Raw genomic sequence first — 27179 nt, forward strand, 5'->3', positions numbered from 1 at the left:
ACCCTCTGGAGCAGGAGAAAACAAGCTTGCTCCCTCTTCCATGTGACAACCCTTCAGATATTAGAAGATGGCTATCATATCTCCTCTCAGTCTCCTCTTTTCTAGGCAAAACATACCTAACTCCCTCAACCGTTCCTCATAGGACTTGATTTCCGGACACCCTCCTCTGCGTATTTTGCAGCTTGTCGATATCCTTCTTAAATTATGGTGTCCAGAACTGGACACAGAACTCCAGGTGTGCTCTGACCAAGGCAGAATAGAGTGGAACTATTACCTCCCTGGATCTGGACACTAGACTTCTGCTGATGTAGTCTATAATAGGTGATGTTGCTATATCACACTGTTGACTCATGTTAAGCTTGTGGTTTACTAAGACCCTTAGATCCTTTTCACACTACAAACCACTAAAACCTTCAACTTAATTCAAAAATAATCTGCAGCATGACTTTCAGCAGCAAATGACCTCAAGAACAACTGCTTGTTGACATGGTTAGCATCCTATCCTTATCTTTCTGTGCTGAATCACACCTCTAGTTATGAATTTCTTAAAAACCTAAAGCCTGAGCAGGAACTCATTGGCATGGTCGACATTTTTGTTAAATATCCCTCTGCCATTTGGGATGGGAGCGGTGCAGTGTTAACTCTGAGAATTGTAAGAGCAAAACGAAGACAAAAGAGCCATCAAACCCAGCCTTCCCTACTTGGAAGTACAAACATCCAGTCACCACAGAACAACGTATGCAAACCAAATTTTGATGCACTAAGAAGGAAAAGGTATACTGCAATGTTTCTCAGCAACCCATAAATGCAAGGCAAATAAAGGTCAGACGGGTGGACTTATTAGAACCAAAACTACCACTAAGAGCTATATCCAACTGAATCACTATAAGCTTGCAATGTGCAAGTTCAACAAAACTTCTCTTTCCTCTCCTTCCTCAGTATACCTCACAAATCTGCTAATGGGGCTCCCCCAATCCTCCAGAGTAGATTTAGAAGGACTGAAGGGAGGCACAAAGGGGAGAGGAAGTTCCCTTACTCCTATGCAATGATTTAGTTGGATATCACCTTAGCAAATTGGTGGTGCTTATATTTCTTGGGAGTTAAATACGTGAACTAACAACTGTAAATGGAGGTGCTTTCTGTCACACATTCTTAGTTTTTTTGTCTCTGTTTTGTCCATTGCAAAAGCAGCTACCCCAAAATTAATCACCCCTCAAAGTGCTCTAACATTTGCACTAATAGGCGAACACAGAACCCTTTAGAAAATTTGTTCAAGGCATACTTAAACAAGATAAACTGGATTCCCTATCATAAATCTATCCAAGTATCTCTAAAGTTCTGAAAATTTAGAAGATACTTAGTTCAGCATTATAAAAAAAAAACAAGCTAACCCTTCATAAATATTTGTAAAGCACAGGTGGAATAACCTTCACTTCACCAAAAACTAATTAGGTTCATCCTCTTTCAGCTTCATTAAAAAGATAATAAATTTGTAGGCTTGCAGAGTTGATTATTAGTACAGCAACCTGTCAAATTATGTTACTATGATCCCCATATTGAAACCAAAGCTGAAACCAAGAGAATAGTAACTTGGCATAGTTCAGGCATCCCCAAACTTCGGCCCTCCAGATGTTTTGGACTACAATTCCCATCATCCCTGACCACTGGTCCTGTTAGCTAGGGATCATGGGAGTTGTAGGCCAAAACATCTGGAGGGCCGCAGTTTGGGGATGCCTGGCATAGTTGGCAGAGGTCTGAACTGGACACTTTCTGTTCAGAGCTCAGTTTTAGCCACTGTGCTAGACGGGCTCTCAAAAGAGCACCAATGAACCAAAGAGACATATAACACATTAAGTCCAACGTAGCTCTGCTGGCCATTGACAATGCAATCAAATCAGCAACGACAGCTCCGCAGGGCCATCAGATCCCACAATCTAGCCTCTTCCTCCAACTCTGAAGAACTTGCTGTCAGCATTCGCAACACGACATCTCTGGATACAGGAGCAACTACCAGGAATACAAATGCAGGTCTACAGCACTGAAAGCTGATCATGCAAACCCCATCTTAATAGAAGCAGAAATAAAGCTGTTGCAAAGTGTTTCAAACTCAAAACATGGAATTAGCAGCCAAGAGGAGGAGGCGGTGGAAAGAATCCTAATGAGCAACCCATAAAGGCATGATTAATCATATGCTTCACATAGCCAAAATGTGTTCCCAAACTGAAGGTAACAAGAGCATTATTGAAATAAACCAACTAAATTACATTCTGCAAAACTTCATCAAGCGCCGCTTTTTGAGGGAGGGAGGGAGGGAGGGAGGGAAGGAAGGAAGGACACAAATAAACACAACAAAAATAAAAGTTATTAACTCGCTATTAAAATGAAAGGTCATATTAAACTGACTTCTTTGTCCATCCCATTTGGGAGTATATAGTATTTCTTACTGAGAGTGACAGAGCCAAAATCATGTTTTATATATGGATGCTAGTTTAAGAGATTTTGTTTTAAGCAACCTTGTCATCATGGCTTCATAAAAATAAAGGAAGAGTGCCAAGTTTGATGCCTGAAGAAACAAACAGAGTGACTCATTCATCCTCTCTATCCCAGCCTTCCCCAACCTAGTGCCTGCCAGATGTTTTGGATTACAATTCCCAGTCCCAGCTACCATGCCCAAGTACAGGGGTACCTCGGTTTATGAAAATCTTGAAGTTGAGCGCTTCGGCTTTCAAAGACCGAAAATCCAGAAGTAACTGCTTTGGTTTTCAAACGCTTTTTAGAAGCCAAACATGCAATGTGGCTTTCGTATTGAGTTTTCTGGGTGTAAATGCTTCTGTAAATGCATGCTTCAGCTTTCGAACGTTTTGGAAGTCGAACGGTCTTCCGGAACAGATTACATTCAAAAACTGAGGTACCACTGTATATATATGTATTTGCTCCCTCGTCCTGAAACGAGATGAGCGCTGTACCCCATAGTTGCCTTTGACTGGACTTAACTGTCCAGGAGTCATTTCCCTTTACAGTGGTACCTTGGGTTACAGACGCTTCAGGTTACAGACGCTTCAGGTTACAGACTCCGCTAACCCAGAAATAGTACCTCAGGTTAAAAACTTTGCTTCAGGATGAGAACAGAAATTGCGCAGCAGCAGGCCTCATTAGCTAAAGTGGTACCTCAGGTCAAGAACAATTTCAGGTTAAAAACGGACCTCCAGAATGAATTAAGTTCTTAACCCGAGGTACCACTGTACCTTTATCTATGTCTTTGTGGCTTTATTTTGGTCCAGATCTCCTGCTTACAAATCAAAGACATGTATGTACTCTCTCATATACTTCCTAAGTGGCCAGGGGGCATGGAAATCACCTGAAAAACATTGCATAACTGTCAAGCTTGGCTAATATTGTATATTGGCATGCATTCATTGCTACCAGTATGTTTTATAAAGCAATGAATGCTTAGAAAGTAGTTCCATTTTCTGCCCTATGTTACTGCACGCAATACCCCCAAACCAGGAAGTACGGTGTGTGATGGCTTATTCTGTCCATCACCATGGCAGCATTTGTTAAGACGAGATACCGTAGCCTTCCCTAGCGAAAGGCAAGCTACCTTCTAGCCCTGTACGCAAATGGGACAAAAACGCCGTTTGGCACACAGGAGAGTAAGTTAACACATATTTGCAGTCTGAATAAGAAGCAAGCCTTCAGGAGACCCAGTTATGTTTGTGCCCTCAGTGCCACCAATTAATCAGAAGCACATTACAGTTAAAGCCTTAGCCAATTAATTGCGCCAATTGAAAGAAGAGTGAGGCATAAGCAGAAAGACGACTCCATAAGGTTCAAGGCATCAATGTTATCTGAAGGTTAAGTCCATCAACGCAGGGCAGGAGGGTGACTCAGCCATGAAAGCTGCATGAAACCTTCGTGAGAATGCATTCACAGATGCTGGCAGCAAACCGGGAATGACTATAACCTCCATGCCCTGCTTAGGAGCTTCCCCAGCACATTTAAGCTGGTCCCTGCTGGAGGCTGGTCTAATCCACGAAAGCAATTTTTATGTTCTTCTGTGAAAACAATGATAAGCCAATTACAAGACACTGGCGCTCTCAAGTATTTTCTACAATGCCATCCAGCAGACGGTTTATAACACAGTGGAATTTGTTTGTGAGGTCAGATATTACCGCCTGCAAATATAAAGAACATTATGAGGAGTTACTACACAGTTTGAATACTATCCGTAAGTGCCCGGCCTCATTTTCATTTTTGACATGTTGTCGTATCAAAGGGTGAACAATGGTCACTTATGAATGCTATTTCACTAGTGTTTCAGAGCGCTCATCTAAATATTTGCAAATTAATGTGGAAAAAGTGGGCGGGAGAGATCAATTCAAGCCATCTGACAAGAACCTAGTGCACTTGTTTCTCCAGACAATTTATTTACTAACAATTCAGCAGCTGAGGGAGCAAGATAAAGATCAGAGCAAGAAGGGCTCAAAAAAAAACACTTGTCAGGGGAGAAGAAGCAAGGAAATACATGGTACGAATCTGCAAGGCAAGCTCATATCAGATGGAGATTACAAACCCAGTTTGTGAATATTGCAAATAATAAGCTTACTGAGGTGATGGGTGCAAAAGAGGACAGATAAGCAAGCAATTCTAAAGGAGGACATTTCATTAAAGGAAGGCTAGTGGCCTTCTTAAATGGGATTGTAAAGCAATTTCATGTGCAACGGGCAGCACAAAAAATAGATGCAAAAGCAGAAAGTGAAATGAAACACCATCAACACTCATATGGGCCCAAAGACTTATGACTGCCCTTTAACGGCAAGAGCCCACAGGAAACAGCATACTGTAACGATTGCTCCTGCATTTCAAGACCATTAGTTAAACTCACCTTCATAGCTTCCAAGACACTGCAGGTTGTACACTGAAAATGGATAGCTCTCGAAGGGAATTTTAAAGTAGGCTTCCACAAGAAACTTCCACTGTTCAGCATTTCCCACATCTACCAGTGGAGTCACACCAGCTCATGTTAGGCATGCTCAAGCATTAACATTTTATACTTTTGGAAGCACCACGGCCTCCTAGAGGAAATTGTGGTCTCTATGGTGATAATGAGCATCCATGACTGAGAGTGCACATGATAAACAAAAAGCTATGCCAATGATGCAAAGTGGAATGTTTTCTACTGCTGTATTTTTCTGCAGAAAATGTTCCACTTTTAGAAATGCGCTGTTTCATAAAAACATAATGAAGACAATACAAGTCGAAGCGGGCTATGCTAGTCAATTCTAAACTCAAGAGTTGCAACTGTTTGCAGATTACTATCCCTACTCAGAAAAAAGGCAGGCACAACTCTTCAGATATAGAAAAATAAAATTTAAAAATACTAAAATTAGTATGCTAATAGTTTTTGGTGCCTTAATTTTTGCCCTTCAAAAATTAATTGCAAGTTGTCAAATCTTAAAGTGTTTACAAATACTCCTACTAAACATCCAAGTAAATCTGTCCAGATACGACATTTATATCACACTAAGTACACCTTATTGGGCGTTTTTCCTATTAAAATGTGCATTGAATAATACTGACTTAGATCCATTCAAATCCAGCTTCAGGCCTGACTTTGGGACAAAAACAGCCTTGGTCACACTTGGGAATGACTTATGCTGGCCAACAGATGTAGAAGTGCAATCTTGTTCATTCCCCTAGACCTCTCTCAGAGACTTTCTATGCCACTGAACAGTTTATCTGGGTGCAGCTTGGGACACACTGTGTTCCTGTGCTCCTTCCTGGAGGAGCAATCTCAGAAGGTGGTTCTGGGGAACTCCTGTTTCATCTCATAGCCTATGGGAAGCCTCAAAGTTCAAATCCCACCCCCATGAGTTTTAACTTCTACATGAAACTATCCAGAAGTCTGAGGTTTACAGCTGGTTTTCAGTGGTGCTGTGCTGCTTCCCAAAGGCAAGGTCTGCATTTTTGGAATGTTCATGGAGTCAACCCTAACTGGAGGCCTCCTTTTAAAGGCCTTTAGAAACATCAGCTGGTACAGAATCCTGCCCCCAGAGTCCTGGTGGGAGTCAGGCAGGCAGTTCACGTAACACCTACCTGCACTGGTTGCCAGTGCATTTCCAAGCCCAATTGAAAGTACAGTACTGGATATTAAAGAAGCAGTAGGCAACATGGTAGCCTCTTGAAGTTGCTGGACCACAACACCCATCAGCCATGACCACTGAATTACGCTGGGAGAGGTTGGTGAGAGTTCTGGCAGTCCCCACTCACTCTCTGGCGCTCTCTCTCTCAAAGTCTGATTTACTTGAAATGTCACCTTAACCCACTAACAGGCTGCCCATATGGAGCTCCTTTTCCCACAACCAAGTCTGAAAATAGTCAAGTTGGCAAGCACAATGAAGTGGGGCTGTTCTGCAGAGGCCCCACATCTCTAGAATACACTGTGCAGACTGTCAATCCCCATTGTTGCAGGCATTTAAGGAAGCCCTAAAGTCCTATCTGATAGGTGTTTTATTATTACTGATTGCTTTTATTGTTTATTTGAAGTTTGTGATTGCATTGCACTGTATTTTATTCTGCAGGTGATCCTGGGAGGTTCTTCTTGTCTTAAAAGAAGGAAAGTATAAATAGAATTTCAGTTCAACTACCTCGGACTATTAAAAACAGATTCTGATGTTTATATAGAATGTGAAATTATCAGTATAATTGAGTAAAAACACTTGGAAGTTGAAAGATATGATAATTCAGAACTCTACTGATTCACTCAAAAATACATCCCGTTGAATTCAACTGAGCCCTTTATAGCTTAGTGCATATAGGATTACAGTCACGATGATAACTGTAAATTAATGAGATTCAGAATTAAGATGTGGTTTAGAGTGCAATCGCCATCTACTGTTATAGATCTTCAAGGCTTTTAAAAGATCTCAATGCAGATTAGTTAATGATTAACACTACATTGTGTAAATAAATATCTGGTTAGGGAGGAAAACGTTCTAAAGGCAGGAACAATTAGCAATGATGGAAACACTGATGCTATTAATCTGGATTTTTTATTTAAAAAAACAACAGGATTAACAAAGGATTTTATCTGCTTTTTCAAAGCCCACAAAACCCTCTCTTTTTACCAAGGGCACAGCCCCTCAGCACTCATATCAGAAGGTAAAATACAAAGGTAAAGGAGCCCTGGACGGTTAAGTCCAGTCAAAGGCGACTATGGGGTATGGCGTTCATCTCGCTTCAGACTGAGGGAGCTGGCGCTTGTCCACAGACAGCTATCCGGGTTATGTGGCCAGCATGACTAAACCACTTCTGGTGCAATGGAAACACCATGACAGAAACTAGAGCGTATGGAAATGTCGTTTACCCTCCCACCGCAGCAGTACCTACTTATCTACTTGCACTGGTGTGCTTTCAAAGTGCTAGGTTGGCAGGAGCTGGGACAAAACAACAGAAGCTCCCCCCCTCTCGCGGATTCGAACCTCCAACCTTCCAATCAGCAAGCCCAAGAGGCTTGGTGGTTTAAACCACAGTACCATCCACATCCTTTAATATCAGGAGGAGGAGGATTCAAGTGTGTTAGCCATTCTCCCTGATCTGCACTAAGAGATATTAGGAAAATGCCCTCAGCCAAACAGAGGCCGCTCCAAACTGTATTTGTAACTACAGAAGCAATACTGAATCTCACAAAAAGGTGACATATCGGAGAACAAACCTTCTGCTGTAAGATTGATCAACTAAGCTTTTGAGGTGGATTTTGCCCTCCTGGAAACTGCTCCACAATAAACAAACATGGAGTAACAGTATAAGAAGAGGCTTGATACTTTTTACCTGTTTGACCTTAACTGTAACAGAGGGGTGCTTTCACTTGTGGTCTGACTGCAAGAGAGAACTCCTGAGCTGGGCCTATTTTGCAGTATGTATGCCCTTTGAGATTAACGTTAGGCAGAAGCCACGGCTCAAAACAAAAATTACATGACTCCAGCTAATGAGCTGGGTCAGGGTGTTCCATATTAGTGGTTACACAAGCCTCTAGTGCAGGCATCCCCAAACTGCGGCCCTCCAGATGTTTTGGCCTACAACTCCCATGATCCCTAGCTAACAGGACCAGTGGTCAGGGATGATGGGACTTGTAGTCCAAAACATCTGGAGGGCCGAAGTTTAGGGATGTCTGCTCTAGTGGCATAGATAACAGCAACAGGGTCCATTCTGACTACCCTTCTAGCAGGGGTCCATAAATTCTGACTGACCAACCAACAAAGCAGTTAATTGGGCTTAATGGTTCTGATCTTGTGCTACTGCTTGCAGTTCCCCATTAGAGCTCCTGCCTTCAATTTCCAGCTCCTTCCCCTCCTCTAGCTAACATACAGCCCATCATTAACCACTGCTGCTTGCTACCCGGTGGGGTGACAGCACAGGCCAGTCATCCTTGTACCTTATGCAAGGGACTCTTGTCCTGTCTCACTTTCTCATGGAAACCACTCACTTCCCAAGCAGATGAAACAAAACAGAACTCTTCTGCATAAAAAAGCATACCTAGAGAAGACAGAAAATGGGCATATCCGCTATCCCACTCCTCTATGAACACCTGCCTCGTTACTTTTGAGATCAGCATACATCCTCATGGATTCTTCAACATCTTTTCCAAACTCAATAGCATAAGGAAGTCATTTCTTCCTGAAAACAGGACAGAGATGTGCAACAACACCTGCATTTCTCAGGGCAGCACGCTCTATTACTGCAACTCACCCTATGGCTAAGATGCTCCTTGTGCAACAGCCCATCTGCTGAAACACAGAAGGTAGCAAAACAGACAAGCCTTAAAAAATTAAAAGCAATTTTTAAAAGCCCTTTCCCCCTGTCCCCACCCACATGACTTCAGATGCCAGAGGCACACAGGAACAGTGTCAGCTGGTGACCTCAATGCACAGGAAAGATGCATTCAGAGCCCTGGTAAGTTATGTAGAGTATCCTTCTTCAACATGGTGCCATTAATTTGTTTTGGACTACAACTTTTTATCCTTGCTGATGATTGGTCAAGATGTGTGGAGCTGTTGGGCGTTGTAGCCTCGAAACCTCAAGGGCACGAGCGATGGGTGGAGGCTGATGTTAGAGTCTTAAAGGCTGACATCAACACTCTGAACTGAGCTCAGAAATAGACTGACAGGAATAATAGGGTCTTATCCCACAAGATTTATATAAATGCACAGGCATCTGGATAATCGTAGCCGACATATTTCACTAAGAAAACAATACATTGCAGGTTAATCGGCAACTATGCCAATGATTAAAGGGCCTGATCCAAACTCTCTACAAATTGTCTGGCCAATACATACCACACAAGCAATTGTGGTCCACTAATGGTTTAAGGACCAGCATACAAAACACCAGTACAGTGGTACCTCTGGTTGCGGACGGGATCCATTCCGGAGCTCCGGTCGGATCCAGAGGTTTCCGCAACCGGAGGTTACTGTTCTGCGCACACATGCAGTGTGATAGAGCACTTCTGCGCATGCGCGCGGGGCGAAACCCAGAAATATACTTCTGGGTTTGCCACGTACGTATCCTGAAGGATATGTAACAAGAGAAGCACGTAAGTAGAGGTACCACTATATCTAGGTAAAAAAAATCTAATGATGCAAAGAAGCTCAATACAACCCTTCAAGTGGTTTCACGGTACCTGTGTGCATCACTGGCATGCGAAAGAGGAAAGCAAGCTACCTTGAGCTCCTGCAGGAGATGGGTGAAAGGCAGGTTCTCTCTGGGCATGCACCACTGGGCTTCATGTCTATGCATGGGAAACATGCAGGAAGTGTGGTGGCAGTCTACCCAAGAGCCTCCTTGCACAGCTGGTCTACTCAGACTTGCAAGACAGGAGAAAAACCTCTTTTTCATTAGGTTTTCCCCAAACGTTCCTCTCTTCCTCCTCAGATGCCACAGCTCATTCAAAAGCCAAATAAAAATTCAAAAGACATCTGGGGATTTTTCTTGGAAGTGCAGGGAAGAGTATGCCTTCACCAGGTACAGAAAGCATCTACGCCTAAAGGCCTGAATCTTTCAAGCGGGTATTTGCAAAGCCCATCAGGATTTCTCCCTATGGAAGTCATTACTGAAAACTATGTTGGGGAAGCATTTATGAATGGATCACTTCTGCCCTAACACATTACTCTATAAGTTGTTTAGACTACAGCCTTTGATCAAAGGAAGAAGAAAAAGACTACAGGACTATTACTATGCTACATACAGCCAACAATACACATTGTGCTAGAGATATACATAGCAGATGTTAAGCAGCTCCATGCCCAAAGTTATCTGTGCAATATGTTCAAAGATGCATCATGGGCTTAACAAAAGGTTAAAAGACTACAAAAAATTACTAGCTATGTGTGGGCAGACAATCTACGTTAGTCATTTATGGCACATTGATGGCTGAAAAACAGGCACAAATCAGTTATATTTTACCATTTACAAGCACTTCCCAGCCTAGGCGGCTATTCTTATCCAACACAGCCAGCAGGCAAGTTTACAAAAATGAATTATTACCTCCAAGGGGACTGTTGTAAGAGAAAGAAGCATAATTGTTTCTCACAACCAAGAGGGTTTCCAGTAGGGCTCACATACATTACAAGCAGTAAAAGCAAAATTATGGAATACAGAAGTCTGGTTCAAAAGCAACATGCTGCTTCAACAAACCATGGTTTGCTGGTATGTAAAGAATTGATGCTTTTGAATTATGGTGCTGGAGGAGATTCTTGAGAGTCTCCATTCTGAAGGAAATCAGCCCTGAGTGCTCACTGGAAGGACAGATCGAAAAGCTGAGGCTCCAATACTTTGGCCACCTCATGAGAAGAAAAGACTCCCTGGAAAAGACCCTGATGTTGGGAAAGATGGAGGGCACTAGGAGAAGGGGACGACAGAGGACAAGATGGTTGGACAGTGTTCTCGAAGCTACGAACATGAGTTTGACCAAACTGCGGGAGGCAGTGCAAGACAGGAGTGCCTGGCGTGCTATGGTCCATGGGGTCACGAAGAGTCGGACACGACTAAACGACTAAACAACAACAACAAAGAACTCTCAAGTGTAAACAGGTCCTTCATCTAGCTGCAGAGGAGATATCCTAGATTTTAAAAGGACAGTTACCACAACATCTGAACTAGAAAATTTTGGTTTAAAGACTCCTTATGAATCCTGGTTTGCACTCAGCACTTAAATCAATCTCCTGATTTGGACAGTGGGGGAAACTGGTTTTAGAAGCTGGAAGTTTCCTCTGTTGCTGGGCAAGCTAGGAGGCGGGTGCACTTGAGTTCATCACTTGTTCATATGTCAACAAAGCATAGTATAATGGAACAGCCCATATTGGCTGAAATTGATCAGAGTACTACCGTAGCCACATGTATGCATGTCTTCACCCAAAAGAAAAGCAGTGCCCAATGAGGGAACCCAAGATAAGAAAAGAGGTGGTAAGGGAACCTCTCCAGGTGGTAAGGGAGATGGTAAGGGAACAATTCTTCAGGGCCTGATAAGCTGCACCTAAGCATACTAAAGGAGCTTGGTATAATCTCAGAGCCTGTCTATAACCTTCAAGAATTCTTGGAAAACAGGTGAGGTCTCTGCAGACTGAAGACGGGCAATGGTTGTCCCCATCCTCAAAAAGGTGGGGAAAGAAGACCCAAGTAACTAAAGACCAGTCAGCTTGACATAGATACCAGAAAGGGTCCCAGAACAGATAATTCAACAGTTGGTTGTAAGGACTTAGAAAAGGATGCTGGGATCGCCACATGAATCCCAATTTTATTTATTTTTGATACGAGTTACAAGCTTTGTGGATCAGGGGAATGCAGTGGACGTAGTATATCTTGGTTTTGACAAAAAAATATCCCATGATATTCTTGGAAAGAAGATGGTAAAATGTGGGCTATATGAGGTAACCATTAGGTGGATTTGTGGTTGGTTGACTGACCAAACCCAAACAGGCTCATTTAAGTTTTCTCGTCATCCTGGGGGAAAGAGAGAAGTGGGATGCCGCAAGCTGGAAGGTGTACAGAGAAGGATGACCAAGATGGTCAAGGGTCTGGAAACCAAGCCTTATGAGGAACAGTTGAGGGAGTTACGGTAGGCATGTTTGATGTGGGAGAGAGGAGCCTGAGAAGAGATATGAAAGCCATTTTCAACTATCTGAAGGGATGTCACAAGGAAGATGGCGTAAGCTTGTTTTCTCCTGCTCTGGAAGGTAGGGCCCGAAACAATGGCTCCAAATGACAAGAAAGGAAATTCAAACTAAACACCAGGAAGAACTTTCTGACAGTTTTTACGCAGAGCTTGTATGGCCATCTCCCAGAGATACTTTAAGTGTGATTCTTGCATTACTGGGGGTTTGATTAGATCCCTCAGGATGTTAACTACTTGTATGATCATGTCCATACTGTACTTTTGAAATGTGAATAAACAGATGTCTTTGAAGTTTATTGAGGAGGGATGGGGAAGGATGTTGTTCTGGGGGTTTTCTAGTGGATGAACAGAAAATAGGCACAGGAAAGACAGATGGGATCAAGATTGGTTTCAGGCATGCAATACATGAAATCACAGGCAGCTGGGAGCAGCTAGTGGAGAGAGAAGCTTGTTATGAGGGCAGGAACTACCAAAAAAAAAGCAGTCTGCGCAGTAGTCTGGCACAAAGTGGCAGTGGCTTTTAATACACAAAGGCTGTTAGGGCACTACTTCACCTACCGTATTAGAACTTTGCAGGAGCTCAGAGAAACTAAGGAGACAAGAGTCGTAAGCACCGCACACGACCCCAAAGAAGTATCACTGGTTTTATTATGGTTCACCTAGATATGTTTCCCAGAAATTAAGCAGCAGCCAGGAAGTCCAAGAGCACACCCACTAGAACATAACTCTGCTGAGAACCCAAGAATGTCTTCACTGCAACGAACTAGGGTAAACATCTCTAAGGCAGCAGAGAGCCTGTGTAGGGACAAAGGGTATTTAAGGGGACAGGATAGACGAAGAAAAAAAGCAAGAAGCTTTGAGCTAGCAATCACAATACATTTCTTTCAAGCAGTGGGGCATTCCTAGACTTGGCAAACACATACAAGGGATCCACCAGCTGTGTCCTGGTTAGGACAAAGGCCTTTGGTCTCAAAGATTCAACTGGTGGAGTCTGTGGAAAGCGCCCCTCCCGGACATTATAGACAAGAGCTGAGCACATGCAGTAACTTGAAGCAAAAATATGCCAAAGCAGCACAAACTATGATGGTGAATGTGCACTGTTGTGTCCAAAGTGCACACCTTAGAACGTCTTGTGCCCTTTGGCTAACTATTTTAGCCACTGAAAGTTAACATAAAGTTACCTATGTGCATTGGATGAAAACTGAATGGTCTGGCTAAGGCTCATGCTGAATGATGCGGAAGTCCACGCTGCCAAGGCTCACACACTCAAAAGTCTCCTGCTTCTGTCACCTCGGCCTTGTCAAGCTTGACTTAAGAGCTGGAGTGGAGGCAATCCTGAAGCAGTACAAACCACATTTATCATATGGAACAAGGTTTTCTGCCTCAAAGAACGGAAGTTAATTTGTAAAAGGTCACAATTCTGCTGGGCCATTTGCTACCTACAAGAATTAGAAGCAGCAAAGTTGATTTTGTTATTTTTTGCATATCTGATCAGACACAAAGGAAGTTACTGTCTGCAATTCATTTCTTTTTTAAGAAAAGAAAAATAATAACTACTGTATTCTTTTCAATCTATTTTGCGTATCAGAAGTACACAAAATAAAAATCAGACGATCAGATGCATGTGACAAAGTGAAAACATAGCATGCATAAATATGACCCTATGTAAAAGGTATTACTATAAAATCTGAGATTATGGGTCAAACCAGATGCAGTGGGAAATGTAGTCTGTGTGTCTCTTTGTTGAATTAGTAGCCTCATGATGCCACTTTGAAGATTAGATAAGCAGCCCTCTGCAAAAAAGGTGTTTAACCCTCTTCTCCTTTAAAAAGGTAAAGGTAAAGGGACTCCTGACCATTAAGTCCAGGCACAGATGACTCTGGGGTTGCAGCGCTCATCTTGCTTTACAGGCCGAGGGAGCCGGCGTTTGTCCGCAGACAGTTTTTCCAGGTGATGTGGCCAGCATGACTAAGCCACTTGTGGCGAAACCAGAGCAGTGCACAGAAATGCCGGAGCGGTACCTATTTATTTACTTGCACTTTGGGCGTGCTTTCAAACTGCTAGGTTGGCAGGAGCTGAGACTGAGCAATGGGAGCTCACCCCGTCGTGGGGATTTGAACCGCCGACCTTCTGATCGGCAAGTGGAAGAGGCTCAGTGGTTTAGACCACAGTGCCACCTGCGTCCCTACCCTCCTTTAAAAAAGGTAAAGGGACCCCTGACCATTAGGTCCAGTCGTGACCGACTCTGGGGTTGCGCGCTCATCTCGCATTATTGGCCGAGGGAGCCGGCGTTTGTCCGAAGACAGCTTCCAGGTCATGTGGCCAGCATGACAAAGCTGCTTCTGGCGAACCAGAGCAGCACATGGAAACGCCGTTTACCTTCCCGCTGTAGCGGTTCCTATTTATCTACTTGCATTTTGACATGCTTTCGAACTGCTAGGTTGGCAGGAGCTGGGACCAAGCAATGGGAGCTCACCCCATCACAGGGATTCGAACCGCCGACCTTCTGATCAGCAAGCCCTAGGCTCAGTGGTTTAACCACAGCGCCACCCTTGTCCTAATCTAAATTCCTGTAAAAGGCACAGCATCAGTACTTATGTTCTCCCCTCCCAGGATCTTAAAGTGCAGCATGCGGAGGGCAAGCAGATTCAGGGATTCCCACTTACTTTTTTGGAGGGGCTGTTTTAGAAGTCTTTTTTCTTTTTCTTTTTGGAATGAGACTAACCATCTCCTCATCACAACTAGCTTGGCCATTCAAGAACCTACACAGAGTTGCCAAGTACCTTTTAGCACTTTTTTTCCTTGCTGCAAAACAAGTTCTAAAGATATTTCCAAGGTTTTTACACTTTTGGTGCTCTGAAGTAAATTTAATGGCAGAGTATGTTTTGCTTATTTGGGTAAGGTGTTCCAATTTATTGCAGTAGATGCTAGATTTTATTCCGAATGAAAACGATCCAACACCATACTCTGAGGCCAAGATTAATTATTTTTAATGCAGCACTCAGCACATTTCGGCCATAGAAGCTGTGTAATATTCATCTATAACTGCTTCCATTAACTTAATGAAAGACATTTTCCTTTCTTATAAAATACCTTGTAATTGCACCCCACTAAATCATTTTCACTCTTCTCCCCACAACTGGTTTGCAGGTTTATTTTCATGTACGGACACCTTCACAAATTTTGGGGGACTGTTTGTGTTTTGAGTCATATTCACTCAAAAAAAATTAGTGGGACTTATTCATGTAAGGGTACATCAGACTGCAGCCTTAGGCATACAAAAGGCATATGTTTTGCAAGCATAAATACAGAGGCAATCATCCAACACAAACATGTGACTTGCCTTCAACTTCCTCCAAGTCCCAAGCTGCTGCGAGACAGCCAAACTCTGCACAACACTTCAGTACTACAGAGTAGACACTAGAAAAACTGTGTAGTCACCTAAAATACCTGCATTCAGGTACAAGTAATCATGCTGCAACGGACAGCACACTCCTTTCTCAGAAGCACCATTCAACTACCTGTACCTGAGCCCATACAAATGGATCTTATGCTCCTGTTTCATTCCCTCCAACATACTGAGCTCTGCAATGCTTTCAGTTCTGAACTTATAAATACATATGGAAAGTAAACATCCATGCAGTATTCCATTTCACAGAGAGACACCCCTTTACTCATTAGCTACCATCCCTTGTCGTCGGAAAGCTTTAAGTACTAACTGTGAATTCTACAACCCAATTTCTTCTGCACAAGTGCTCAGAAATTGGTCCCACTTTGTTCAACAGCGCTTACTGTCAATAAGTGTTCCAACGATTGGCGCTTCCACATTCCACTTGCTCGGCATTCTTGCACATATACAGGAGAACTGGCTTCCACTTTAACACAGGCAGAGAGAGCCAAACAAGTCTCTGTCTTGTCTCTAAGCAGCCATAATTCTGTCATGAAAAAGGCACCTGGCCAAAAAAATTTTGATTATGCTCCTAGGTTGTCTGGCTGTACTCCCAAGATGTTTTGTTACAAAACCCATCTAATAGTCATGCTTGTTCACAAAACGTATGAATTTCAAATTGGGAAGCTTGATTTAAAACTATTCCCATTTTTCTTCCCTTTGAGATGGTTTAAATCAACCTGACCTTCATAGATCCAATTCATACTTTATGTCCGCATGTGTGTCTGCTCAGTGTACACTCAGGTTTCTTACAGAGAGCACCTTCAGCGTGAAGGAGAGAGGTACACCTCCACGGATTCACTGGACTGCTGTGGTTTATTTATTTTGAATATTAATAGCCCTAAGAGGCTTTCAAAGCAACTTTCCATCATTGTTTATTTGTACACCACCTTTGCAAAGTAAACCCTGCTCAAACAGTTGACAACACTGAAAAGTTTATGTAATTCACTGATGAGTCTTCACATTTAAACAAGCTTATGAAAACATCTCCAATTACGCAACAAAATTAAAACAATCCACTAATGGCTCATACTAAAGTCTAAGAATAAAAAATACAAGAGCATAATGCAGGCGGGGGGGGGGATGCAGCTCCAGAACTAAACCTTGACCTTGGCAACAATGCTTAAGCAAAACCCCTGGTCTTTAGGCATCCTAAGCAGCAGAAGCTGCCATTGTAGCTGAAATCAGTCAGGTCCACCCTCCAGGTCAGATGGTAATAGGCCAGAAAAAGCAGGGAGCAAGTCTGGCAGGACTCACAGCAAAATGGCCTCTTGTAGCTTCAGCAGCCACCTTTGCAGCTGAGGTTTGTATAGGACCCTGCCTTCCAAGGTCAGAAGGAAATAGGTCAAGCAAAAGAAGGTCTTGCAGGACTCAGAGCAAGAACTTACAAAAGATTTGCACAATGCAACCACATTTTTTAAAGTTAGTACATAAAACTAGAGATAACATTATCAGGTTTGCTCAGGCAGCTTTTTCTGCCCCCCTTTTGGTCACAGCTCCCCCAGACATGATGTACTTTACTGCATGTCTGGAGGGGTCTTCCTCTCCTTCACACTCATATGAGACGACATAAGCACAATGAATACACACCTGCCTCTATAAAGTGTAAATTGCTGGGTTCTAAATAGCTCAGAAGCATTTTACTATTCATAAGAAGATGGCAAAATAATTTAACTCATCTGCCCAGGAGAACCCATCACAGTCCTGCATACATAACCTTCAAGGCTGTTGCTGTAATGCAAAGCCAGACAAAAAGCAACCCAAATGCATCATTGGAAGGCTATCAATATTCAAGCTAGTTCTGGCAACAGAGTTGTATCCTAAAGCAAAATGCAGGCCTCTAAAATAAGAACAAGCTACATGGATGCTTTTGCTACTCAACAGTATTTGTCACAAACTAGAGACACCTGCCATTAAAGCTGATTTTGTATGGTTACCTACATAAGAAAGGAATTACTTCCAGGACCAAAGTTTAATTAAGTAACAGGCAACATGGTATTGTACAGGACCAAGTGAGTCAGAGACCTATCATGGGCTTTTCCCTTCTTATTTGAGCACTAGAGGGCTGGGGAGGTCTCGTACACCCCAGGTAGTGTGGTTGCTGACCTTGAGCCAGACATCTTGGAGAGTGAAGTCAAATGGGCCTTAGAAAGCACTGCTAATAACAAGGCCAGTGGAAGTGATGATATTCCAGCTGAACTGTTTAAAATTGTAAAAGATGATGCTGTTAAGGTGCTACACCCAATATGCCAGCAAGTTTGGAAAACTCAGCAATGGCCAGAGGATTGGAGAAGATCAGTCTACATCCCAATTCCAAAGAAGGGCAGTGCCAAAGAATGCTCCAACTACCGCACAATTGCGCTCATTTCACACGCTAGCAAGGTTATGCTTAAAATTCTACAAGGCAGGCTTAGGCAGTATGTGGACCGAGAACTCCCAGAAGTGCAAGCTGGATTTCGAAAGGGCAGAGGAACCAGAGACCAAATAGCAAACATGCGCTGGATTATGGAGAAAGCTAGAGAGTTCCAGAAAAACGTCTACTTCTGCTTCATTGACTATGCAAAAGCCTTTGACTGTGTCGACCACAGCAAACTATGGCAAGTTCTTAAAGAAATGGGAGTGCCTGATCTGTCTCCTGAGAAATCTCTATGTGGGACAAGAAGCTACAGTTAGAACTGGATATGGAACAACTGATTGGTTCAAAATTGGGAAAGGAGTACGACAAGGTTGTATATTGTCTCCCTGCTTATTTAACTTATATGCAGAATTCATCATGCGAAAGGCTGGACTAGATGAATCCCAAACCGGAATTAAGATTGCTGGAAGAAATATCAACAACCTCAGATATGCAGATGACACAACCTTGATGGCAGAAAGCGAGGAGGAATTAAAGAACCTTTTAATGAGGGTGAAAGAGGAGAGCGCAAAATATGGTCTGAAGCTCAACATCAAAAAAACCAAGATCATGGCCACTGGTCCCATCACCTCCTGGCAAATAGAAGGGGAAGAAATGGAGGCAGTGAGAGATTTTACTTTCTTGGGCTCCTTGATCACTGCAGATGGTGACAGCAGTCACGAAATTAAAAGACGCCTGCTTCTTGGGAGAAAAGCAATGACAAACCTAGACAGCATCTTAAAAAGCAGAGACATCACCTTGCCGACAAAGGTCCGTATAGTTAAAGCTATGGTTTTCCCAGTAGTGGTGTATGGAAGTGAGAGCTGGACTATAAAGAAGACTGATCGCCGAAGAATTGATGCTTTTGAATTATGGTGCTGGAGGAGACTCTTGAGAGTCCCATGGACTGCAAGAAGATCAAACCTATCCATTCTTAAGGAAATCAGCCCTGAGTGCTCCCTGGAAGGACAGATCGTGAAGCTGAGGCTCCAATACTTTGGCCACCTCATGAGAAGAGAAAAATCCTTGGAAAAGACCCTGATGTTGGGAAAGATTGAGGGCACTAGGAGAAGGGGACGACAGAGGACAAGATGGTTGGACAGTGTTCTCGAAGCTACGAACATGAGTTTGACCAAACTGCGGGAGGCAGTGCAAAGACAGGAGTGCCTGGCGTGCTGTGGTCCATGGGGTCACGAAGAGTCGGACACGACTAAACAACTAAACAACAACAACAGAGGGCTGGGGATCTACCGGCATCCACAGTAATAAAGCCTGCATCTCCAATTCCCCTCTGCATCTCCCTCCCCAGCCTACACTTCGCAGAAAAGGAGTATATTGGCACACACTTCACAGAAGGTCAGATCACAGCAAGCTGAAATGGGCACAGAAACAAGTGAGGAATGCATGCGGTTCACTCACGGGACCATGCTGGGAGATTTCTGCCCTCTTTGGTTTCCCCCCAGAATGCAGATACCTCCTTCTTGTGCATGGGTACCACCATTTTGGCTACATAAGAATCATCACTCATGAACCGGTGAACAATGCTAATAGAGGGAAAGACAGCACAATATACCCACCATGTTCTCACTTGAGGATTAAGTAATCAAGTCACACTATGACCTTAAAGGCATTACAGCATATATTACTAAAGTACGCTTCTCTGCACCAACATTTCTGCCACCTAGTTATGTAGAAAAGAATTCAAGGGGAGCAGGGGACAAAGCATTTTAAAAGCTATTTTTTGTCTCACAAATTAACACCCCTTTTCCGGCACCAATGTGCCATGAAACCTTTACTGATTGGGATAAACTTCTGAGCAACTTTTCTAATGAGCCGCACACACAATTCATCACCTTTGCAACAATAACTCCATCCACTTAAGGCAAGCCTACTATCCCATGATCACAGGTACTATGCTGATCAAAGAACCCACTCCGTAATTCTTTCCGCAGGCAACGCATGGGGAAATGTAGCTTCCCGATTAAGGAGGACTCTGTGCTGTGTCCTTACACTGGTCCTTAGAGCTTGGCAATTGCATCTTCCCCTACAGCGCAATCACCCTTGAATAAATGCATGTATTGTGATGCAAGGAGGCCAGCATCTACTTTAACAGATCATGTGATGTAAGAGGAGGGAAGACTCATCCTGAACACAACCACATAAACACGTATGTTTACTGTGCCATCACCCCAAATCAAGATTCCCCTAAGAGAGGGTGTCCCAGATAACACAAAAAGATCCTTTCACTCATGTCCTAGTTCTGCAATAAAGACCCACTTGGAGCAGCATAAATACATTCTGAACCACAATACATGCAAAAGCATCCAGCCTTTAAATAACATCTGGAAGCCCGCTCTCTCCTCATCTGGTCCATCCACTTCTCTGTTCTCTATGCCTTTGGAAACTTTTTAAGATACAGTATTACAGTATAACCAAATGTTGCATGATGGTTCCTCAGATCAAGGAGTGCAGGGTTTTTTTTCTGTGTTTGGATACAGTTGTACATCATTTTGAATCAGGAAAGCTCACTAAACCTTTCAAAGCTGCAGTGATTTCTTTTCCCTCTTAGAATTCGCAAGCAACAATTGTCATTTACTGCTAGGCCATTATAAACCAAGGTGATCTAACATACTGTCACTATAACCCAAAGTGAGTAGCACCCTAGTATTGTAATACAAGTAGTACCTTGCTTCATTTCACCCACCTATGGAAAAGTTCAGTCACACAAGCACCTTTCTCCAGGGACTACCAGTAAATGGACCCCACCTTAGCACCACACTCTCAGTACGATACATATTGAGTTAAGATTTCATGCTGAACTCTTCTCTTTCTCTTAGACTGGTAAACCACGGACATACTGTACCGGTACCTTGTTTTTTAAAAGGCAACCCTATTAATCATTTGGGTTTGTCTGACAAAGTAATTCCTTTCAAATGCTTTAGGAAGCATAATTTTCACTATCAGCATAGCCCAGGCATGTAATTCACATCCTGGCAACACAGTCATTGGACTGCAGCCACAGCTTCACATGCCTAGTTCCACTGGTGCAGCTTGACTTCCATTTCCTCTCCTCTCCCCTCCGCACATACCCACAAAGTCTGCTCTGGGGGGTCCCTCACCCCCCAGAGATGATTTTGAGGGTGCAAGGAGGACTGAAGGGAACAGGAGAGGAGGAGGGAAGTTCCACTGCATGCACAGAAGCCTGCTTTATGAGCAGAGCTGAAGAATTGGATGCAACCCATTGAGTTCTAATTCTTTACTTTGTCCTATTTCTACCAGAAAATCCCTACTATGGTGGTGGTTGTTTTTAAAGCCTGACTATATCCCCAGATCATGGGTAGGCAACCTAAGGCCCAGGGGCCAAATCCGGCCCAATCGCCTTCTAAATCCAGCCCACAGACAGTCCAAGAATCAGCGTGTTTTTACATGAGTAGAATGTGTCCTTTAAAAAAAAAAAAGTATCTCTGGGTTATTTGTGGGGCCTGCCTGGTGTTTTTACATGAGTTTAAAACTAGCTGTTGCTGTGGGTCATCCCTGTGATTCCCCCCACCCTGTCCCGATCCATGACATATCCTGCCCCTCCTCACTCCAACCCCCTCACTCATCCCTGTGTTTCGGTAGGATACCCTTCCCTCTGTTTTCCCGAGGAGTGTTGCCCCCTGCCCCCTGTATCTCCATACATTGGCCCCTGCGCACGCATCGTGAACATTTTTATATATTTAGATTAAAACATTTTGAAATAAGAACATGAGAAGCAGAAGTTATTATTGTTTAATTTTATTTTTGGGGTTGTCATTTATTTTGGTGGGTATTGTATGATTTGGGTGTTGTGTGTTTTGGGGTGGTTTTCTCTCTCTCTCTCTGTGTGTGTGTGTGTGTGTTGTTATTTGGATTTTCTATTTTGGAGTAGGTGACCCAGAGAACCCAGAAAACTACTTTAATAATCCCGACGGGGGGTGGGGTCAAATAGTGAAGACCCACAGCCCCGTAGCAATAGAAGGCAAGTTCTGAAATGCCCGAGCTGTTCGGTTCCATAAAAAACCCAGGAAGTGGCATGGGGAAGGTAGGAGATTGTAAATCGGGGGGAGGGGATTGGCCACTGCAAATATCCGAGGACTTGGGGGAGAGAGTGCATGGTTGTTGTTTTTTTTAAAGACGCAGAGGCTTGCAATCAGTGGCTGCCGGAGCCTCGCATGTGACACAACGCCCACTAAATGTTAAAGTAAAAACCCCTTGCCGTGCCCCCAAGTGTGTTGCTGTGGGTTATCTCTCCCCCCCCCCGGGCCTAGTGGGGGCCTGGCGGCCTGGCAGGAGTCTGGATGCTGTTGAAGTCTTCAGAGCTGGTGATGTCTAATTTGTGCGCCACTTTTTTGCGTTTAATCACTATTTAAGGTATGAAAGCTCTGCTTTTTTGGGGAAAAAATTAATGCCAGATCCCTCACTGATGGGCAAGGTACGCTTTGTCCTAATTTGATGCAATTTGGTTCAGCGGTTACAGAGAAAGGTTACGGAGAAATGCCTACATTTTTATACCGGTATATATAGATGCATCTCTGGGTTATTTGTGGGGCAGAAGAATTCGTTCATTTTTTATTTATTTTTAAAAAATATAGTCCGGCCCCTCACAAGGTCTGAGGGACAGTGGACCGGCCCCCTGCTGAAAAAGTTTGCTGACCCCTGCTCCAGATGAACCACACCAACAGCACTTCATTCCAGTCCCTGCCACAAACACAAAAGAAACACTGAAGAAGTGTGCATGCACACAAAAGCTCATACCTATGGCAAACTTAGTTGGTCTCTAAGGTGCTACTGGAAGATTTTTTTTTTATTTTTTTTTCGACTACGTCAGACCAACACGGCTACCTACCTGTAACAAAAACAACAGCACATCTGAGAAGAGCACCTAGAATGCCCCTTTCCCACAATGATGCTATGACAAGAAACCCATAGCTGCCCACTCTGCCTCATTGCATTTAGGCAAAGGAAGCTAACTAAATGCTATACACATGCTGATTTATCTTCATTTTACCCAGGCCAAAAAAAGCATCAATGCCTTTTTGGGTCATTTTACCAAATTTTCAAACCAACCTACTTTCCCACTCACCTGCTTCACAGGTTCTGAACCCATACACAATACAGTAATGAGAAACACTGGTTCATAGAATCTTGCCCAGCCACTGCCATGTGAAATCTTTAACCTATCCTCTTACCTCACAACTCACACTCAACTGTCCCCATCAGCGCAGAAAACTCCCTGCCAGATGAGATCAGGTAAAAGAACTCTCTCATCAATAAGAAACTCATTGTCTCACAGAATCCCCACCAGGCAAGAAAGGCTTCGGAAACTAGAAGATATGCGGTCCTCTCTTATTTCGGGCCAAAAAGGTGCCATAACTTTGTGGCAGATGGGCATTTCTAATGTATTAGTAATTTGGGGCTAAATCCCTAAACCCCAGCTCCCCAGGGTGGATAAAAATTAAAAAAAATTAATCAAATAATCTGATTTTTAATATAAATTGGATTTTTAAAAATAAAATCCTTTTGGAGGAAAGATCCTTCTAAAGATAGTTTTCTATTTAAGTTACATTATAGTCCAAAGGCTACTCATCAGGAAATAAGGATTTGTTTTAAGTTTTTCATGTGTGCTAAAACTCAGTCTAAGTGGGTGTTTTTTTTTTAAAAAAGAATTGTTTAACCCCATCAGTTAACAAACATTAATATATATATGTTCAGAGCTTTCTTCTGGGGGGATGCAGGGGTACACATACCCCTAAACATTTTAAGAATCTTTGTACTTTTGTCCATTTACTGTATTCCCCCCCCCCCATTTGAAGTATAAAATGGTAATTTTCTTGGGTCAAAATGAGAGTACCCCGAAACATTTTTTAAAAGAAAAAAGCACTGTATATGCTATAACATTATTGTTTTAGTTAAATAAATTGTTTAAAGTGTTATTAAGGAAATGATTTATTTTCCTTCCAAAAAATTACAGCAGAAAAGTTGTCCAAATATAAACAGTTAACTCATTAAACCTCACAGTAATTTCATAATTATCTGTCTGTGCATATCTAATAGTATAACCAAATCAGTAATTTTTGAAATAACTGTAAAAACTACTCTGAAACTTTATTATTCCAAAAATGAAACCTTCACCTGGTTTTAAGTATTAAGATTATACCAGCAAGAATGATTCTTTCTGTAAAAAAAATATGATTTAAATCAAGTCTTACTGACTAGTGATTTAAATAGATTTGATTTAAATCAAATCCACCCTGCAGCTCCCCGCTATGCATCTGAATGTGCATGCACACAAATGCACACACTTCTATTAGCAAGAAACAAGAGCAAAGCTATGCAGCAATGGTAACGAAATTATTGTGGCATAGCTTTTGTAGTCTATGAAAGTTTATGTGCCATAATAAATATGTCCATCTTAAAGATGGCACTTTACCCTTAGCCTGCAGCAGCACACACAGTTAATCCTGTGGAAGTTGTCTTTGCAAAATTGTTACCTTCTGCCCTCACCAGTGAGACCAAACGCCATGGTTTCACTGCTACTATGACAGCGACGATACAAACAGACACAGACTAACCACTGCTTGCCTCTTTTCCACACTTCCTTTAAAAATGTGTAGGAGCTGGCAGACCTTTCAGTAAGACTTCCCCCAGCTTAGAAACTCAGGCCCACAGATCTTGCTTCCATCCTTGTCTTCTTTGTACACTCCTCCACATGATCTTACAAGGCCACCTGGGAGAGGAGAGCTCCTGCAAGACCACACACCTCTGCCTTTGTTCATCAAGCTGCTCAGGGAACCCAGGCAGGATTTTCTTTGTGACATTAACAGTGCAAACCTATGCACATTCAGTGGGACTTAGTGCCCAGTAAGTGGGTACAAGACTGGAATCTTAGTGTTACAGCCAAGCTTCACATTCAAATATTTGTTGTTGCTATTGTCACAATCCTCACTGGTCTAGGTGGAAAAAGCTCAGCCCTAGTTTTCTCACTGCAGGAGGCAGTGGAAGACAGGAGTGCGTGGCGTGCTCTGGTCCATGGGGTCACGAAGAGTCGGACATGACTGAATGACTAAACAACAACAACAGTTTTCTCCTGATATCTCCCCTATGACATCTCTTCCCACACCACCATGAAAATCCCCAAGCCACAATTGCCACCAACTTAAGGACTAGAGAAGTATGTTGGCTAAACATCTCAGCCATTGGAAAGTCCACAGACCAAGTCTCACCACAGCAAAGGAATGTCTGCATGCATGAAAGCAGCTTTTCTCTCTCTGCCACTATCTCTCGTCTGCAATGTGACAGTAATAATACTGGCCTACTCAGGGTTGCTATAAGAATTACTGAGGAAACATAAATGAGGCACTTTGAGCAGTCCAGATGAGTTATGCTATTAAAGCAATTCCTTAATATATACTTTAAATCAACTCTCTTCTCACGGTTTCCACACCTTTTAACCATTACTCTGGAATGCTTTCTATAAATGCTTAGTGCCATCTATGACCAGAAAAACTCTGGTTCAGTTTTTCTGGTCATAGATGACACTACGGTAAGCATTTATAGAAAGCATTCGAAGCACATGGCTGCTAAGTTTTCCCTTTTCTCACGAGGAAGCCTATTCAGCATAAGGGAATTTCCCTTAAAAAAAAGGGAGAACTTGGCAGCTATGTTTGAAGCACCTACTTGACATTGCCTTGCAATCTTTGTTCTGTAATTACCCTGCAAGATGAGGTGAGGATTAGCCCCATGTTGTTTAAGAGAGGGAGGATGAGAGCTAAGGTCACCAGACAAGTTCATGGGAGGGGCGAGATCTGAACCAGGACATTTCCTGGTCTTCTGCACAAACAGCCAAGGCATCAGCACTTACTTTCAACATGTATTTTGAATCCAATTTTCAGATGCACTCCTTCCCAAGTCATTTTAAAATCATACTAGAAACCCAAAGGATGCATTTTCCTACTTTTTCTTTTCCTATCTCTGGCAACCTACAGCAGGGATGGCTTTTCTGGGCCTGAGGGCCACATTCACCCTTGGCCAACCTTCCGGGGGCCGAATGCCAGTGTTGGGTGTAACCACCCACTCTCCTGCAGGTACACCTGCAAAACATACACACCTACAAGCACAAAGCAGCACCACACCCCTCCCTCAACTGTTCTGAAGGAAGGGGCTTATCAGACTTATTCCTCACTCCTAAAATGATCGGTCCAATGACTAAGGGGGAGGACACAGGGCTGAGCATAGAGAATTCAAACCACCCAGTGCCATCATTATTTCTTAAATTTATTTTTGCACCCACTGCCGAAATCAGTGGTGTCTAGGGGGAAGTCAAGAAAATAAAATGTGGTTAGGGAGCCACATCAGCCCCTGCTCAGGACAAGGGTTAGTCAATCCTGGCCTAAATTCCTGAAATTTAGACACCAGAGAGCAGAACTTAGGACACTCACCCCTTAACCCGCTCTCTGTATGTATTGCACAGCTCCTTGCCCCCTAGCAATTTGCAACATGGGGGGAACCCTCACACCCACTCTGGTCTCTTGTCGCCCACAAAAACTGTTCTCTGTTTTTAGTAGCCCATCAGGGGTTATGTCAGGATATAAATAATTATACAACAACCCTCAACACATGCCTAATGCTTTTTTGTCATTATGTATTTTCCCAGCTATTAGCTCACTAGCACTTACAAAAGATCTCGCTGTTTACCCAACAACAAATATGCATATTTGGAGGAGGGGAACACCCACAATAGTACGTATATGCCCGGGGCTCATTATTTCAACCAGTCGAATAAAAGTATCATTTGCTTCTATACGTAGACCGAGTCACTGGATGACTTGACCAAGCACGTAGACAAGAGGCGCGTTCACCCAGAAACAAATCCAACCTACAGTTGCTCCCAGGTGTGTGTAGGACTGCGGGTGAAATCTTATGCAGAATTTAACAGGATTTGTGGAACGTACTGTCAAAGCGGGTTAGCGCCACCAGGCCATGAGAGGCGCAGCATTTGCACACGCCTCCCCGCCCGCCCCACCCCCCTCTTACCCTCACACCAACCCTGTGAGGTAGGTCAGGCCGAGACTGCCCCCGGGGTTGTGTCCAGCGTCCCAGCTGAAGAGACCCCGACCCCCTCCTCCCCGCTTTCCCCCCCCCGGGCT

The 27179-nt window shown here is 43.2% G+C and overlaps 1 protein-coding gene across 2 annotated transcripts in view; it reads right to left on the reverse strand.

The window, feature by feature from the left end:
• ATRN (attractin) overlaps nt 1-27179 on the reverse strand; it is a 161917-nt gene that overhangs the window by 129544 nt on the left and 5194 nt on the right. The window lies entirely within an intron of this gene.

The sequence above is a fragment of the Zootoca vivipara genome, chromosome 9 (assembly GCF_963506605.1).
Source record: "Zootoca vivipara chromosome 9, rZooViv1.1, whole genome shotgun sequence".
NCBI lineage: Eukaryota > Metazoa > Chordata > Lepidosauria > Squamata > Lacertidae > Zootoca > Zootoca vivipara.